The sequence below is a fragment of the Acyrthosiphon pisum genome, chromosome A1 (assembly GCF_005508785.2).
Source record: "Acyrthosiphon pisum isolate AL4f chromosome A1, pea_aphid_22Mar2018_4r6ur, whole genome shotgun sequence".
Lineage (NCBI taxonomy): Eukaryota > Metazoa > Arthropoda > Insecta > Hemiptera > Aphididae > Acyrthosiphon > Acyrthosiphon pisum.
The window spans coordinates 26651842-26670708 of record NC_042494.1 but is presented as its reverse complement, the minus strand read 5'-3'; the positions used below and the strand labels follow the sequence as shown (position 1 = coordinate 26670708).

The window sequence follows — 18867 nt, the reverse complement described above, 5'->3', positions numbered from 1 at the left end:
CCATAACTATAAATTATAATTGTATGATGCAAATAATATGTAGTAGAGCACCAAGTAATTTTTTAGTAACTAGGGCACCATTAGGTGTAGACGTGTAGTTGCGCCACTGGTGCCGATGCAATTTTTTCCTCAAAAATACACTCTGCGGGAATAACGATACCGCCTTGTAGAATCAACCAAATTTCATAATTTTTTTTTTTAATTGCTAGAGGGAAATATTCTACAGCCCGCATCGATCTCTGTTTTTCAAAATTGTATCCTCAAACTTTATAATATGTCTAAAAAATTACAAGATAAACAGCATTTTTTTACAAATTTTTAATACAATATTATTTGAAATAAAATACAAAATCGTAGATCGATGCGGGCTGTAGGAAGTCTTCTTTCAGATAAAAAAAATAGTCATAAAAATCCGAGAATTCTACAAAAGTCGAGAGTTATTCCCGTAAAGTCATTTTTTTGATATACACCCCTAATCAACCCCCGATATCAAACTTATATCAACCCCCTATACACCCTGATATCAAACCCCCCTAAATAGGTATCGGGTAGTAGATTAGCGGAAAAGTCTTATAATTGAAGTGGCAACTAAAATATAAAATTTAATTTTCAAATTTTATAGAATTGTGGAAAATTTGAATAATTGGCACCTGGACCTTCAAGAGTATGTCAGCGCACTATTTAATTGTTTAACTATACAATTGTTTCCTCTCTCTGGCCCACGCGCAGCATAGACAAAACGCATTAACGCGATTAACGCAGAATCATTTTTTCCATGTTTTTAAGTAATCTTAGAGTAAAATCACCCATTACAAAAAAGATATAAAATAACATTTTAGAGGGAATCGATTTTATATTTTATTGTTATTTGACTTAGTATTTAACTTTCAAAATAAACAAAAAAATGTTGTACATTTAAATGATGTTTAAATTGTTTTGAGACAATATTTAGACAAATCGTTATGACATTCCCTCAAAAATATTATTCTCTGTTTTTTTTTTTTGTATGTCTATGTTGCTAGTGGGCCAAAGAGAGAAAACAAGTAGTACGCTGACATCCGCTAAAGAAAAACGAACCTGTACAATTAAATTTAACTTTAAAAAAAAAACTATTTGTAACTATTTGTACATTTCATAATTAATGTTAAATTTTAAATTAATAATCTTTGTGGTTGATGTCTTTAATGATCAATAAAACAATTAAAAAAACAATGATTAAAACGAAAAGACCGTTTTAAAAACGCACTCACAAATAGTATAACTCAAACGCGTGTCTTATATAAACTCGTTTTACTTGGTATCCTCAGGGGCCTAAAAAATAATGATACCTATATTTAGGTATTATGAGCAGTATTCAGTGAATATATAGGTACCTACTTAATGGTATACTAAACACTTGGTATACATACCTAATTAATGTTTGTCCAAATTCGAAACGTGTTACGTGTCTGTTAAATAACTTTTGAACGACATAATATAAACGGGTACCTATGTTTAAAATCTTAAAATATAAAAAATATTAATGATTAGTTTTTAGGTAACATCCATTTTAAACGATCACATGGCCGTAACTTGTTATCACCTTTTTATACTTATAATATTGGGTATGTATAGGTACAATGACCATGACTATAGTCGTAATTGAAATACTCGTTAATTGTATGTTATTGAAAATAGTCCACGGTCGACTCTTTTTGACCGAAAAATAATATGCTCATATATTTTACGTTAGTTACATCAAAAGTGACAAAATGTAGGAAATGTTTGGGGGGGACTATGGACATTTTTGGGAGGGCTTAGCCCCTAAAGCCCCCCCCTATTTGCGCATATGCCCAACACGGGAATACTAACGCATATACAACTATTAGAAATAAAATGTATAATATGCAAAAACAACTATATATGTGAATCACGAACAATTAATAAATTAGTATTATTCTGAGAAGTGTAAGTTACTTCAAAGTTCAAAGTTAAAATATTTTCATGATTAAAAATAATTGCAATTGAATCATTGTTCAAACAGTCACTATTAGAATAAACCCAATAAATTACTGACCTGTTACAATAAAAATAAAACTCGTTGAATGTTATTTCTCGTCGTAATTACTATCTATTTGCCATAACTGCTTTTTATTATGTAGTGATCATCTCATAAGTCATAACGTGTTTCATATCAACTCACATAACTGACAAGGACGAGGACACGAATTCTTTAGTTATTCGTGAATCATTTCCAAACTGTTTAGTAGGAGCCAGGAGGTACATACAAACACACGTGAATAATGTACCTACCTTATACTTTGTTTTTAAATTTATTGATGTTTTCTTAGGACTATATTATTTTTCTGTAAACACTTTTATCTATGTACAAGAAGTAATAATTAAATGTTTGTTATTAATTTTTTGATATCTGGTAGACGGTAGTTATTGACCAATTGCCAAATCCAGTACATTTAATAGTGAACAGTTTAATGCGAAATCTAAACAACGAAGCCCTATATACAAATTAATTCAATTTTGCATTAAGTTTAAATTAAATGTTTATAACTTCAATAGTTTTAAAATATAAAAATAAAATATTATTGCAATAGTTTAGTATTTATATGATCATATTATTAAACATGATTTATATGCATCACATACTATGTTTTTAAGCTCAAGTTTAATTGTGTAGCATAATAATAAATTAGTTAATTATATTTATTCAGATTAGATTCTCTCTGTTCAAACGCAGCCGTATAGGCTTTTGAGGATATTTTGTGTTTAAATTATTTAATACTGTGTCTATTATATAACTTTAAATGTTAACAATAATGAATACGCATTTGTATCAACTATTATAATCCTATCTCTTTTGCTTGCACCAACTTCATACCTAAAATACTAACACCACCTAGATAATTAACACGGACGAGACCCAGAGGACGACATAAAAAATTAAAAACTTCAATTTTTATAACACAAATAAATCTGTTTGACAAAATGAAATTAAAAGTTATTCGTGAGAAAAAAATTAAATTAAAAGTGTCACTGATCAGTACTAATCACTAATAGCCACTATACAAGTCGAAGTTGTAATTAAGATCAATAAAAATAAAAATGAATTACAACAATCATTTGATAGTAAACAGTAATACATAATAATCAATAATTATACATTATTCGCTCGTCGTTCGATCGAGGAGACCATCCACTAATATAATTAATAATAAATAGCATGCATAGGCGTGGGCAGGCCTTGCTGGCTCAGGGGAAGACTTTTTGGTAGCACAGTCCTCGTCACTTATTATTGTATTTTTTTAAGATGATTTATTAATATCACGTCATGATTCAAGGTATTCAAGATATATTTAAGAATGTTTTATATTTGCATCAATTTATAAGCTTTGTTTGAGGGGGGGGGGGGAAAGTTTACCTTGCAAGAAGAACAGCTGCCCACACTGCCCCTTTCGTTTACGCACCCATGTAAATAGCACTTCGTATATTACCTATATTGACGTTGCTCGGAGTTAGCATATATTTGTTAATGGGTTGTTTCGGAATGTATGCTTAGTATGCCTAACTGTAAAGCTAGACGCTAGGTCGCTAGGAGTATAATGGTACGATTACTTTAAATTCATGTCACAGCTTATATAAGCAAGTAATACTACAGAAAAATGTATATTAAAAACCAAAAAATCAAATGCCGATTATTCGGATTGTAACAATATATGTATATATAAATTAATGTTTCTTTCTTTCTTTTTACGCTATACACTAAAAAACTACTAAACGTTTTCAGCGGAAATTATATTAATAGTTACTACATATTTAGTACATACAGTTAGACATATTTTGATGTGTAAACACTAAACATATAAAAGACCTAACCTTAACGATATATTGGATTTATGTCAGGTTTGAAGCATCGGTTGAAACTGTCTCCAATTTTTTTTTTGTGTTTGCATACAAAATATGTCCAGAATTAAGAAGTGGAAAATCATATATAAAACCATTGTTATTTATATTGTGTTTATATTGTGTTATGAACAATGTGTCCACGAAAATTTGGTACACTATATAACAATAACACGATTACCTACATTACTCGCTACTCAGTGCCTTATGCCTACATATTTTAGATTTCTGTCTGCGGCAGATTGATGATCCAATAGTCTATAGTTTCATGTTCCACAAACAGAATTCAAAAATATGTATAGGGTACTGAATAATATGGGTAACTTAATTATAAAGTGTACCCTATTTTCGTGGACACGTGGTATTTCAAGTTTCAATAGAAGCTAAACGAAAAAATATAGAAATATAAATTAATTTTAACCCGTGTGAAGTCAGATAAGTAATTACTTATTAATAACCTATTAATAGGTACAGCTTGTATGTAATTATTATAAAAACAAGCGATGAACTCTACGACGAGTTAAAGTCGATACTGATCGATTTAAGCTTTTTAGACGATTTAAATATTAGATAGTACCTACTACCTAGTGGCTAGTACCTACCTAGGTAATAAGGACTGCCACCCCCCACCCGGGTGGGGACAGATACCTACGGGTACCCACTTAAAAAATCTGCCAAATACAAACACCCACGTGTAAAAACTAATCGTTCCAAAGTTTCGGTTCCAAAAAGTATAATAATTTCAAATAGTCATCCAGAATATGGGTATAATTGAGGTTAGGTTAGGTTAATTGAGGTATGAGAATATTAGAAAACTCATAATATATCATAGATACATACTACATAGGTTATACACAAAACCGTAATACCTTTAAATATGATAAATAAAATTATTTTATTTTTGAACCTAAAAGTACCTTTTTAATTTAAAAATTCCGGTTCGGTTCCGGTACTTTATTATATTAAAATAAAGGTTTCGGTTCCGGTTCACGTTCTTAATATTTTAAAGGTTCCGGTTCCTGAACCGGTTCCAGTCCCTGTTCAAAATCCTACCCACACCACAATACAAACCTACAAACAGCTAATGGCCATAGATGCCGCTTAAGGATCAATAAAAAAAAATTAATAAATAAATCAAGTCTTTTTCTTAATCGTGATACCTTTAATTTTGTTAACTAGAAATTAAAATGCCACTGAAATGAAAACGCACCTCTCCGTATATTTCCTACAGTTATAGTTTTAAAAATTCATGATTGATTGTCTCATGACTTTGTCTGGTTAATTAGGGGTTTTAAGGGGTTCAACTCCCACCACCACCACCACCTCCCCACCACCATCCACCAGAAAAATAAAATAAAAGTATGTGTGTACAATTATTATCATTAATTATACGGTCATCGGTCAGGAATTCTGACTCGGAATTCTACCCCCCTCCCCTGAAATTAATCCTATAAATTATATCTCTATCGCTGTTTGTTAGTTTACTGCTGTTATCACTTATCAAACACGTATTTTATCCGTCGACATAATACAATATGTTCACAGTAGGTATGAATGTATTAATTATACTATTATACAACAGTACGGCACAAAACTGCAGAATACATGCGCATTGAGGCACATGGCTTAAATCATTGTCAACATTCGCCCACGAATACTTTATTATTATTCGCGAGACTGTGGAATTATAAAAAAGGAAAGTCTGAGTTCAGTTGTATAGAAGATAAGCGTTTTTTTAGATATAGTAGATATTTACACAGAAATGATAACCATGATTAAACGACGTATATGTTGGCGGACAAAAAATATCTTTGATCAAGTCCACAAGACCACAGACACAAACGTGTAACAATATTTACATTGAACAAACTAAAAGCCCGAGGCATTATTATTTGTATTATAATATGTACGTGCTCAACGCCATATCACGTACGCTATTGTATAGGAATGGAACTTATAAAAATGTGCAACACGTTTGGAGTTCGGCGAGTATATTTTGCGTTTATTTCTGTCCGAACTCCGGACTCCAGACGGCACTCGAATTCACTCTGATTTCCATGTTCACTACCTATTTATTCAATTTTTGTATCATTTATATTAAAACAATTTAATTTATAAAATACTTAGTCACATTTTTAGCTATTCATACCACGAACCTATTATTTTCTGCAAGTAGTAAGTACCTTTGCCCTACATCGTTATTGATATAATTTATATAATGCAAAAACAATAAAATATGATATAATATTATAACCAACTAAGAATATAAAATATATACGATGAACAGTTAGGTTCGAAAATAGATGGAGTAGAATGGAGATAGAGGAGTGCTTACATGGCTTAAACCCCTCGAATAGTTATCAAGTCCACGAAAAAATTACAAAATCGTGTTGTCGAATATTTCATGAAATTAATTTTGTACATTATGTAGGTTTTACCTATTGGCTATTGCTTGTATAACAATGGAACGATTTGTCACATCATTATCTATCATTTATAAATTTCTCGTTTGGTCCAATTTTTATGTCAATATTTTTTCATTCTTTAGTCACCGTCGTCTCATCCCGGAAATAAAAATTATTTAAAATGTCAACAATACATCAAATCAACTGGCGTATAATAATTTAATAATAATATTAATTCATATCTGCATAATATTAAGTTTAAGTATTGGTAACGTCTGAGCCGTTAGCGTGATCAAAATCTGTTTATCAATTTCACTAATTCGACTCAGTCTATAAACCTACCACCAACCTATTACCAAAAGAAAAAAAATTACAAAATATTTTCAGAAATCAATAATCATAGGCTGTCATGCTGATTTATCATTGAATTCAAAATTGAACACATTCTCTGACGTGACCTACTCAAATAATCAATAAAGATGTACTTCGAAATACGCACTCGAAATCTATTATACAGCAGAACGACTTCTCCGGTTTTTCATTTCTAAAGACAGTATAAAAACATTCAATATTTGAGAAATGTTTTTAAAAACTATTCATGTTAAAATATGCTTGATTAAAAATTATACCTTTCTATAGACTATAAATAATAATATTTTTTCTATTTTCTATACGTATAGATGATCTAGGTACTTATAGCAATAAATATTTTTATTTTTTAAAGTTGTATGATTTGAATTGCGTTTTTAAACTTAATATGTAATATATAACCGCAATTAAAAATTTAAAATAAATGCTTTATCGATATAATATTAATAATAATATGTAATAATACTGTTTTTTAATCGTACCTGTTCTGCGTTAGCGCACGCCCGGTAAGACGCGTACAACGTATAATGTATAAAATAATATGTTATTCGGCCACTGCACGGCGCCGAAGACGAAACGGAGTAACAAAATACAATTGTTTTAAACGTCCAGTCGTCCAGTGACAATGCGAGTAGACTGCAAGTTTAATTTGTGTTAGATTAAAAAACATAAAAAAAACCGCATGAAATTAATCGTACATTGGCGCGACAAGGTTTTTTTTTTTAATTTCAAGTTTAATTACCAGAGCAGCAACTATCATATATAAGTAGTTATTATAAGGCATCCCCACCCATGACCAGCGCTCTTTGCATTCACTCTATTCCATATTATATATTTATTAAAATACTTTTTTAATAGGTTTTTATCAACTGTATACAATACTAATACTTGAAAAAATATATATTAAAATAAATTTTTCAAAGAAGACCTACCCTCCCTATAATTTTAAATATAAACACTTTTCAAACATTTTTCAAATAGTAATAATAATATCTGCTCATTCATCACTACCTATATTGTCTATGAGAACTCAACATGCCGCAGGACCAAAATTTATTTATGTAGATAAATTTTTTTTTTCAATTTCACTGAGTCATCAACAAATAGATCCTCGTAGAATATAGCGTAAGTACAATTATTATACTTGAGGTCGTTAAGTATTTTGAATTTTGAACTATAAAATCACAAATTAAGTATTATAGGCCTCTGCACTGAAGGCCTGTGCGCATCGCAGACCTTGCGAACAGCCAGTCGCCACGGTTAAATAACAAGTAATAAAATAATATATTATTATGTTATTATTTTTATTATTTTTAGTGTGTTTATAAAAATAATTTAATTATAATCAATCTCAATTTTATACACAGCTATTAATTATTCCGTTTATTTTACATGTAATTTAGTACATATAGTTATTATTACTTTTAGATTTAGAGAATATTATTATACTCACTAATGATCTGATTAGTTTCTCCTATATCGCCGAGAGGTGTTCCTTAGCGATGAATAGGGCCAAAATTATTGTAAAAATTAAACAACTATTATTGTTAACACTACCTTGGCCGAAATAAATGATTATTGTTATTAAATATATAGTTTGCATACGTATTTTATTTTAATTACATAATAGTAGGGTCATCTAAATCAGAGAAGGGTATTTGTATTATTATTATTATTATCATTTCCAATTGGTACAATTATTACAACGAGATATTCTCCGTTGATTATTATAAGGTAGGTATACACAGCCACACAGATACCAACGACCTACCTACCTATATATAGATATTAAAAAAGTGGCTAACGAACCTTTTCTAAGACCTATATCTATGGGCTATGTATGATGACTATATAATATAATGTAAATACTAAATAATATTATTTACAAGGACGTATAGCAGGATTTACGCATTTTAGGGAGGAGGTGTACAATTATTTGTGCTGAGTTCACAAAGTGATCTGCAATTATTATTTTACATTATTCAACGATAATTAGTATCCCGCTACTTGCACGCCAACGTTTTTATAAAATATGTTAATAGTGTAAGTTATATGAATTTTTTTTTGTATTTATCAGATTAAACCCTATTTTTGTTCTGTAAATTATAATTATATTATGCAGGGTTGAGCAAGTTACTGTATTTACGTCCTACACTCCTACTATATAACATAACTCGTAAGTCGTAACTGCCAACTGGAATACTGGATACAAGTTATAGTTACAATTTATAAGTTACAAAGAATATTTTATTCATCGAAGGTAACTGCGGTCTTAAGTTACAGTACCACATAACCAAGACCCAAGTGGCAAGTTACAAACAATTATTAATTATCCCATGCATACAACAGACCAACAATTTAATGTGCGTATGTCTGTACATTTTTTCTCAAAAACGACCCCACATCAGTCAGAATTTTATAACTAGGGTTTTTTGATAAAAATAATTTGTCGGACAAGGTCTCATCTCCAAGGAAACTATCATTTTTTAGTTATGCTCAAAATTGAGCAAATATTATAGTTGTCTCCCAGAGTAAAAAAGTCGATAATTTTTGTACGAATTTCCTCCCATTACTATACAGGGTGTTTCGGAAATGGATGAGGTAACTTGTATAGGTGTACTCAGTGTGATGGCCCAATGAAGATTTTTTCGAAATTTTTTTTTTATCTTCAAAATCTGGGTTTATACAAATTATTATTAGAACATTATCTTAAATGTAAATATAAATGGTCTAGTTGTATTTTTTTGCAAAATTCTCATACGAATCGAAGTATCACATCATTTTTGCGCTTGTCGCGCGTTTTTCACGCTCGAAACGCCGGCTAAAAAAAATGGTGTGGGCGTGTGACACATCGATTTGTATATGAGAACACTACAAGATAAACAGTAGTGATATTTATTTGTTGTTATTTAAAAAACATGATTAATTAACGAATTATTTTACATTGTCAACTAATAAAAATGATAAAATAATGACAAAATTAGGGTTAACAAAGTTTTAAATAAATGATCGATTTTACTGACATACATTGATTTGTGTAATTTAGATGTACAGGTAATAAAATATGATAATTTTTATCCGTAATGTCTATTATAAAATAACTAATTGACTGTGACTTAATACTGGATTTTAAACAACACTTTAAATTTATTTTTAAGATTTAAATTTTAAATTTAAATTTTGAACAATGGATTATACTAACATTGAATATTCAGAAAGAACACGTTTATGCCAAAGAATTACCTAAATAATAGAGATGAACTTTTGATGAGAATTAATAATGTAGCTGATATCATTCGTCAAACATCAAATTTTTTGGAAAAAACTTGGAATTCATTACGTCGTCGGATAGAAAGTGCATCGAGTCACATACCCACATTGAACAACTGCAGATAAAAATAGGTTTTCAAAATAAAGTGTATTTAATTATGATTATTTTACAATGTAACACAACTTAAATGTATGTCAGTAAATTTGATAATTTAAAACTTTGTTTATCCTAATTTTGTTATTATTTTATCATTTTAGATTCTGAGTGGGACGATAAATGTATTGATTTTACAATGATATTATGTATTTTTTTTATTTTTTTTTTTTGTGTCTGTCATCACCTTTTAGGACAGTAAAAGTGCTTGGATTTTCTTCAACAGTATCTTTTCTGATAGGAAAGTGAATCTAGTTGGTACTTTAGAGGGTCAAAAGTAAAAATTATATATATATATATATGTATTATATATAATATATATTATATACATAAGTATAAAATTATGAACTACTTAGGTTCATTTTGATCATTGGAGGCAATTCGTATATTTTGCAAGGAAAGTAGTATGCATCATTGACATTTTGAAATGATGACGACGAAAACTTTAAAAACCTGAATTAATAAATGATATTATTTCTATCTACCTATAAGTATACTTTTCCGCTAAGAAATGTTTTTCGTATACAATTATATTACAATTTATATTACTGAATTCAAATTTAACACCATCCATCACAGTGATTCACTTTTAACCCTACTGTACAGCAGAGCGTCACCCACTTACCAGCTTTTTCTTTAATTTCATATTTAAATCTTGATTTATTATTTATAATTGTAAAATTATTGAATAACAATAGATTAGTAGTAAGTACACTAAACATTATTTTTTAAATGGTAATTGAAATTTATATTATTTTGTTTTATGACTGTATAGCCGTATAGGACACATATAAATCATACGATAGCCAATAGGTACAACAAAAATAATATTATTCTAATTATTGATATACTTTTACATATCTAAGATTTTGTGATAATTATTAGTTATTTATACTTACTATAGTAGGTTATAATAATGTCAATAATATTTAACTCAAAAAATGTATTTATTTCAATCAAATTAATACATTTGTAAGGTTTTGATAGTTTGTTCACGCTGCTGAAATGATGTAGGTACTCAAAACTATATTGTAGATTAATTTATATATTCTTCTTTGTTTCAACCATTGACTCCACTCCGATCATTGCAACAATAGTAGGTCCTTTTTCACAATGTTCGATAAAGATTAAAGACAACAATCGTAATAACCCAAAACAAAATAAAAATATAAAACAAAGATTTACTCGTCTGTAAATTGAAATATTAGTGTGATTAAATCATTTACCGGAAGCCCAAAGGACTTCCAACTTTAGTGCACGCGTCCAGCAACTACTACAGAAAGCTGCGATGAGACGGGCGCTCCTGTTACTGAAATTTAAATAAAATTTTAAAAAAAAACTACAAAATATAAGTTTAATGTGTAACACATAGTCGTTCACAAATTCCATACCGGAAATAATTCGGGCTTCCGTTGTCCACGCATCAAACCATAAATAGGTACGCATACTGCACATGTGACTAGACTAAGTGCATAATTAGTGCAGTGGAAGGCAGTGAACCACGAACTCGATAATCGTATCCTACTAAAAATTGTACAAGGCGTCCAATAAAGAGCAAACATCAGCCAAATATTATAAATGTAAAACTTTAAATCACGTTGTGCTTTAATTATTATAATATAATATCTTTGTTCTATTTGTATGACATTTGACCATGTCTTTATTGGGAGTCCTGTACATTTATAATATTATATTATATAGGTACTATATTATACTATATTGTATTTACACAAAAGTGAAAGTCCTAGCAAAACTACGGTCAGGCAACCAAGTATACGACCTGACTAATATTGTATTTAAGTATAATACGTTGACACGAAGATCTGCTTGCACTATTGAACCTACAAAATTATGCAAAAGGCGTCCGCCGTCCAGTCAAGACCAAAATTCAACATCGATTATTTGAAATTGAAAATTTTAAGTCACGTTGCTCTTTAATTATCATATATTCATACATCCAAATTATATTTGTATAACGTTTAATCATATCTTGATTGGTCGTTCTGTAGATATTAAAAGATATATAGGTACACAAAAGTGGAAGTTTTAGCCAAACTTCTTCCATTCGATACTAAGCAAACTATAGTTTGTATATATACGACCTGACGTCCTGACTTCCGACTCCTTGCAAATAGTGCATGCGTATGGTAAGTTGATATGAAGACCCATCAGACAGTTGAACCTAAAAACATATGTACAGGCCGTCCAGTAAAGAGCAAACATCAACCAAGTATTAGATATTTAAAACTTTAGGTCACTTTGTTCTTTGATTATTTATCTATAAGTGGGAGTCCTAACAAAACTGCTCTCGGGATCAGGGACTAAATGAACTAGGTACATACGACATATCTAATGCTCAGGTTCCTATATCTTCATTAATTTTATATAATTAATTGTATATAACATTTGGCTATGTCTCTATTGGGCGTCCTGTACATAATAATATAATATATTTAGATAAAAGTGAAGTCCTCATAGCAAAACTTTAAACTACGCTCAGAAGGTACAAAAACAAATTATATACGACCTGACAAATAGTGCATAAGTATGGTGCGTTGACACGAAGACCAAACTTCACTGTTGAACCTATATAAAAATGATGTAGGTACGGGGCATCCAGTAAACTAGTAAAAAACCAACATCGAACAAGTATTTGCAATTTAAATCTTTAAGTGGCGTTGTTCTTAAATAATTATCATATAACATATCTTCATTCCAATAGTATAACATTTGGTCATGTCACAATTGGGTGTCCTGTACATATTATAATATATATATAAACGAAAGTGGAAGTCCTAGCAAAACTTCGCTCGGGCAGTACAAAACAAACTATACGACCTGACGTCCTCACAAATAGTGTATAAGTATGGTGTTTGTAAGTTGTACGTTTTAACTGTCTTATATTATAATAGATTTTAAAAATGTTGCATTTGACCGTCCGAAAAATAGGTACTACATAAACGAAATTGTATTCCACTTGTATATTGGTTTAATAAATTATGATCTGTCCTGTATAGTGTTTATCGTTTTATTGCTACGCAATGCCGAATGTTGTGGCCAGAATCGAAAAGAATTTAATATATACTTAGGTAGGTACCTATATTAATATAATTTATGATAAACCACGTTATTTCGTAGTTAAGCTATGAAGTGACATGGCGCATATAGGTATATGAAATCTTAGGTAGGTACCTATACTTGAACAATACATTAGGAGGTTATAGAAGTTTCACATAGCACCCCTGCCTTCCACCATGGTTGAACAAATCTGTTTAAATAGATATTAAAAAGTTAGCACTATTATAATATTCAAGCAAGGCCGTATCTGAGAGGGGTCCAGGGGGTCTGGACCCCCCTCACAAAATGTTTTCAATATGTCTTATTTTTAACCAAATATCAAAACCTAAATTCATTAAAATTACAATATAGGTACATGTCTTGGACCCCCCGAAAAAAATTTCTCGATACAGCCTTGTATTCAAGTCATAGAATTTAGATTGTACTTCGTATACTCTGTACCCACCTAGTACCTACTGCAAAGATAAAGTAGTCAAATATTTATACATTGTATACTTGTCTATGCGGGCTACTAAGCTAGGCCGTTAGAGCATACCTGTGGTTATAAATACCTCTTGGACAATATTGCAATCGAACATTTAAACGTTCATGAAAATGGGTTAAAGCACAATACCTACTTCTTGAAGGCATACGGACCATTGGCTAATATATTTTGTGTTTAAGTATTATATATTTTTTCGTTTACCATCTAACTTGATCGTTACACTTTGCGTTATTAGTTATTATTAAATTGTACACCCAGTGGAGTAGACAAGGGAAGGACGTGTTTTTCAAATCCCCTCCTCTCATTGGCTTTTTATTACTTCAGTAAAAAGTTTTGAGAGGGTGGTGGATTTTACCCTCCCATTTAGCTATGTCGTTTTTTTTTCTGCCCCCCCCCCCCCACCTTTCAGAAATCATGTCTACGCCACAGCGTACCTACACCATATGGTCCTAACCTACACATATGTGTGACTCTTATTTGTTTTTCTATGTTTGTGATATTATCGTCATAGACACGTATTTATATACAGAATGCAGGCATTATAGAATAAAATAGTTTATAGAAATGACACTCGATCAGCTGAGAATAATCTAAAAGGTCTGCAAACCCAAATTATGTGTGTTATTCACTGCTTCACTCGGTACTATTAATAAAATATTTATAAGTATATTTTTAAAATTATTATTGTTTTCTTTTTCAAAAATATTTTAGGTTTTTCACTTTTCAGTGTTAATACAAATTTAGAAATATTAGTTTAGTTTATTTTGACCGAGAATGATTCCGCTCCGAGGTGCTGACTATTTGGACAAAGACAAATGAGCGAAAATCCATTGAAAAAATTACGAGTTTGAGAAATATTGAAAAATTGAAAAAGTACCTATATTTAGGTACCTACCTACTACCTAATACAATAATACAGCAATACGTGGTAAATAAAAAAACAACTATGGCTGTTTATGACTGTCAATTCACAAAAAGATTTACATAATATTGTAAAATTATTTTTATACATTTTTTTTATTAGTAGGTATTTAATTTAATTAATATTTCTCTAAACAATGGGTACCTACTAGACGCTGGACGACGGTGAAGGACAAAAATATAGAGGACGCCACGCTCCCTTGGGTTGTCTCCGTCTTACACGCGTATACGACGTAGCAAATTTTGGTTCGCTAGTCTCAATAGGGTGTTGTCAGTTTTGATATTAGAGTGAATTGACCTATTATCAAACTTTTAAGTAACAGCATTATCTGTGTTCTATCGTTGGTTTTTTACGATATTTTAATTTTTAAGTGAATTATGAGTACTTACCTATGTAAAACATAAATATTTTATAACTCTCATAATTCACTTAAAAATTAAAATAACGTAAAAAACCAACGAGAGAACACATATATAATGATTAATGTTTTTAGTTTTATACTAAATATCATAATTTATTAGTAATAATCATTATACCTAGCATTATATTATTAAACATAATCGTCACCCACTGGCCCATGCCCTGAATAGGGCCCTGGCGCCTGGCAGCCTGGTAGGTACCTACTATAATATTATACATTTATTATTTATACAAAACATACGTCACTACGTCAGTTGTTAACAAAATATCATTCATCATTGCCCGTAACAAAATCATAACTAAAAATTAAAAACAATAAATACAATTAATTACACTTTCAAAATATAAAAATAAACGTCAATTATAGAGTATTATAAATTATATGATTGTAATCAACTACGTCATAAAATTCAAATTGGACTGCTTTGTTAGTTTGTATAAATAAAGTGATATAATGGTTGTACAAGTATAGATGAAATTATGATAGCATTGATTACAAATGCGAGTATTTATAATCATTAATCAATGACGATAGTTATAGTTATAAAATCCATTTATAGTCACTAAACAAATCACCTAATAGCATTTAAATTGGGATAATGAAAGAATACGTCTAGTCGACAAACATATTTTTGAATTTTGCGGCCCTCATAATTTTTATGAATTTTAATACTTAGGTATTAAAACTATTTAGAAACGGAAATTTAAATAATTGGGTATTTGGGTCATTGATCATTGTTAGGTGGACACGTCAATTTTATAAATTTGAATTTGGCAGTTAAGTAGGCAGGTTTATGATTCTTTTTTTTCTCACTTGTCAATATATTTTAGGTTCTGAGCGGAGCGAGGAAGCTAGTGGTTTTACAATGGTGTTTATTTTAGATTCTGAGTGGAACGATGAATGTATTGATTTTACAATGATGTGTTTTTTTTTTTTTTTGTCTGTCATCACCTTTTAGGACAGTAAAAATGCTTGGATTTTCTTCAACAGTATCTTTTCTGAGAAGAAAGTGAATCTAGTTGGTACTTTGGGGGGTCAAAAGTTTCCCAGTAGTTTTCAAAAGCGACGTGAAAAACAAAACAAAAATTAAGGAAAAACGGGAATTTTTACACAAAATCTATTTTCGAGAAAATCGATTTTGGTTTTTAGTGCAACTCAAAAACAAATGACCGTAGGTACATAAAATGTTGACTGAGTGTTTATATTAGCATTTTTTATACACCATAACATTTTCCTAATATTTTAACTTACTTTGAGCTGTTTACGGACATTAGTAGTTTCCATTTTTTTATTTTTTTTTTCTATAAATATCAATAAAATTTTATTTGTGGTTAAAAAAGCTTGAAAATTTAATATAAGGTTCCTATTATATTGTTTCAAAGGCGAATGAAAAAAATTAAAAATCCAGTCACAGTTTTTTTTTTATAAGCATCTAAAGTTCAAATATTGACAAAATACGTAAAAATGACGAAAATTTGCAAATTATTTTGGGTTGGAAATTCATAAAAAATTTTCTTTTTAAATCTAAGATTTGAAAATGTAATACAAGATTCCTCGTAAGTTTGTCTACCTTTTTCAAAAAAAAAATGTCTACAAGCAAGTCAAATTAAATTTTTATGAGTGTTTGAAATTCATATTTTTACAACATTTGATATTCACTCGGTTTCTCATGTTACGATTTTCTTATTTTGTTTTAATTAAAAAATGAATGACTGTAGATACTTGAAAATTTCACTGAATGTTTATATTAGCATGTTCTATACACGATAAAATTTTGAAAATAATTTGACTCTTTTTGAAATGTTTACGTACATTGTAAGTTTTCAATTTTTTTAGTTTTTTTTTCTATAAATGTCAATAAAGTTTTATTTGTTGGGTCAAAAAGTGTAAAAATGTAATACAAGGCTTCTGATATATTGTCAAAGTAGTAGTTGAAAGATATTAAAAATACATAGGCACAATTTTTTTTTATAAGCATTTAAAGATCGAATTTTGACAACATTTATCAAATTTAAAATTGAATAATTATTTTGTAGATAAAAATTCATAAAATGTTCTACTTTTATATCTAAGGATTAAAAATGTAAAACAAGATTCCACCTAAGTAGTTCGTGGATACTTGAAACTTCTAAACTATTCTAACGCGTTATAAGTACCTAATGGATATTGTGATATGATTAATTTGGAATTTATTATAGATACCTATTATTGATCAATTGTTTTTTTAATACCATAGATAAGTATATAATATATCTTATACCTAGACTGACATAGGTACCGTCTCCGCTCAGAATCGTTTTTCTTATACAGTGATATTATATCATTCAATTCAAATTTAATATTATCCATTATACAGTGACCCACTTGTAACCTACTGTAAAGCAGAGCGACATCCACTTACCCACCTTTTTTTTTTTAAATCCTGTATACAAAATTTCTACCAGAAGGAGTGCTTCGATTTCAACGTATAGTACCTCGTCTTTTAGCAAATTGGATCATGATGGAACTTTAGAGATGTCATTTTTGATTTTAATGCCACGGGAAAAACCACCGAAAAATTACGAAAAACCGCTAAAAATGGGATTTTAATTTCTAACGCTTTGTTTATCACCATAGAAACAAATAAAAAATAATAATATTATAACATTAATTCAACTTAGGTACATGATATAATAAATAATAACAATATAAAATATCCTGACTGACAAACCGTCTCAGCTCAGAATCGTTTTTTTTTATACAACGATATTATATCATTGAATTCAAGTTTAATACAATCTATTATACAATGATCCACTTGTAACCTACTGTACAGCAGAGCGACATCCACTAACACGCTTTTTTTAAAAAATTTTTTTCACAGTTGCTTATTTCCTACAGTTAGACATTAGTTGATAAAATAGCAAGTCAAAAATTTAATAAATGATGCAGGTAATATGAAATAAGTATACCTACTTATCTTATATGTAAACAGCTCTTTAGTTTAAATAGGTCTGTATAATATAATATTTCAGCAACATAAACGATCTAACACAACGGTGATACAAATATCTTATTTAATTATACATGTTTTTACTGTATGACTAATAATAAACTTTCATCACTTCCCTCTGAATATAATTAATTAATTTAAACATCAACATAATAATATTATTGCTTTGTGCTTACTATTTATAATTAATTAGTGTAGAACACTAGAACAGCTAGTTTATTAAGATTTATGGTACAAGTTTATATTAAGACTGAATTTTCCACTATAATTTAAATTACCAGCGTGTGCACTGTCGAGTCATGTTGTTAATTTTTTCGTAGAAGCTTACATTCCAACCAATTGTTCTATAATATCAACATTCTACAACAGTTGGATAGCTATTAATTAAGTTAATGACATCATATTTTTATTGAATAACATGCAAACATCCATCAATATAGTATATGAACACATGATATTTTTCTACCATTATAATATGTTCTATACTGACTATACTAAGTGTTATTCTACATAACAAACAACATAGTAATTTAGTAGGTACCTAGCTATATTATTTTATTTTGTATTTATAAAAAAAATTAAAAAATATTTAGTTTATAGTATCATGAATAAATAATTTTAATCCAATAAATCTAAAATGAATTTGAAAATAAACTTTCACCAATTAAAATAACACAAACATGAACCTTTACTATTTTGAAGCATAAGAAAAAGTTTTTAGGATATTCATAGAATTTATAATATATTTAGGATGTCTGTTCATAAAAACAGAATAAAAATGAATGTGTTTCAAAAATGAAATGAAATTAACTTAAATTCGTCAAATAATATTATTAAGGTAATAAACTATCTAATTTATTAATAAAAAAAAAAAA

General features: G+C 29.3%; 1 protein-coding gene across 2 annotated transcripts in view; it reads right to left on the bottom strand.

Moving 5' to 3' along the window:
* The window catches only part of LOC100159814 (sodium-independent sulfate anion transporter), a 25223-nt gene extending 17880 nt beyond the window's left edge, over window positions 1–7343 (bottom strand). Inside the window, exon 1 of one of the 2 annotated variants that reach the window (XM_008181023.3) lies at window positions 7154–7343. The gene's annotated coding sequence lies outside the window, so the exon portion shown is untranslated. The remainder of the gene's footprint in view (window positions 1–7153) is intronic. The other variant, XM_003240180.4, reaches the window with a different exon arrangement.
* Between the last annotated feature and the right edge of the window lie 11524 nt (window positions 7344–18867).